We start from the raw sequence: 1,581 nt of genomic DNA on the forward strand, positions 1-1,581 counted from the left end.
TCACAACTTTTCATTTATAACTGATGGATAGCAATGGAGGAAACATCTTTTACCAGTCATACTGTATTTCTTATTTCCATTTTATAAAGAAAGAAGCTTCATGAGATACAAGTAACACTATTAATTCAAAAATTCTCCATAAGTGCAACAATTTTACCATCAATCTAAATAACAGAATTTTCTATTCATTTCTAAACTTAAAGAAGGTTCGTGTGCTTTGGAGAATGGACTTCATCTTCAGCATGAGAAATGCCTACAACATTAATAAAAAGATGTATTTCTGAATAACTTCTTGTGGCAGGATTTCCTTTACAAAAATATCTCATTCACATTAAAAACACTAATAACAAAGAAAGCTAAAGTAAATTAAGCTCAAAGATAAAAGCCCCTTTTTACTAACACCTTGTGCTAGAGCAGTTGCCAAAATGTATGCTAATCATGTCAATGTTGTTAGTTGAGTTGGCACAAAAATAAATGTTCCATTCATTAAAAACTCCAATATCCATTTAACAGTTTAAGAACCAGCGAGTTCTCCGTGCCCAATTTAAGGAAGAAGAGATTGCTCTCATCTTTGCACTGCCAAATTCAGTCTTATTCTACATCTACAGAGAAAATTGTTCATTAATTTGAACTGAGAAATTTAAAACCAACACAACAATTTCAGCTATAGGGAAAAAGCAATTTATGTTATTTGACTACTTAGGGTAGATTTCCCAATCCTGTTTAAAAATAAATAAATTAAAATAAAAAAGTTCTCCTGGCAGTTATGCTTTTATCAATGGTGGTTTAAAAAAGAAAAAGAAAAGGAGATACTTCTTTATAGTACTAGTGTATTAAAAAAAATTAAATCTTTAGTATTTACGATGCTCTGTATGTGTTTTATAGAAACACCCGGCATGATTTTACTGTGAAATAACTTCACTAGAAGCAATTAGGAATGGTGTATGAAGTTGGTTTAATTGCAGTAAGATCTCTCACAAGGATTCTAATTTGTGCTCCCAGAAAATGTCTAAATTGATCACTATAAAAGGAGGAATTAAGCAAACCTCTCCTCTGGAGGGTCAGGTTCCAGTCTCCTCAGTGAGCTGAGGATTCTCTGGGGTCCTGATCTCTGGCAGACAGTGGAGAATGTAATGAAAACGCAGCACCACCCATGTAGTGTTCAAGTCCGCTGGGCAGCCTCAGTTCATAGAGGCCAGGTATATAAACACCTGAGCATTTCTTCCCTCTAAGGTAGATTTACTCACTGCAAAAAGCAGTGAAAATTGCCACAAAAGGCCATATTGCTGACTTGTGCAATCTGTGCTTAGCACTGTACCTTTACATGCTAGTGGTCAACAAACATTTATTGAAAGGAAGAGAATTGATAGCATGCAAGTAGAATCAAAGCAGAAAAAAAAAATCAATCAATTAAAACTATTTGAATTTCTGAGCAAAAAAGGCACCCTATATTTTTTCTAGTTATCTCTATTTGTAATAAGATCATGTACATTTTTCAGATAATATATACATAAATCCATAATTCTATAATCATTTTCAAATGTCGTTTCTAGTATATAATTATTCTTAAAATAATAATTT

At 32.6% G+C, this 1,581-nt stretch overlaps 1 protein-coding gene across 1 annotated transcript in view; it reads left to right on the forward strand.

The window, feature by feature from the left end:
* PCDH20 (protocadherin 20) overlaps positions 1-1,581 on the forward strand; it is a 10,658-nt gene that overhangs the window by 6,504 nt on the left and 2,573 nt on the right. The gene's annotated exons all lie outside the window — the stretch shown is intronic.

This window comes from Propithecus coquereli, unplaced genomic scaffold (assembly GCF_000956105.1).
Source record: "Propithecus coquereli isolate 6110/MARCELLA unplaced genomic scaffold, Pcoq_1.0 Scaffold333, whole genome shotgun sequence".
In the NCBI taxonomy this organism is placed as follows: domain Eukaryota; kingdom Metazoa; phylum Chordata; class Mammalia; order Primates; family Indriidae; genus Propithecus; species Propithecus coquereli.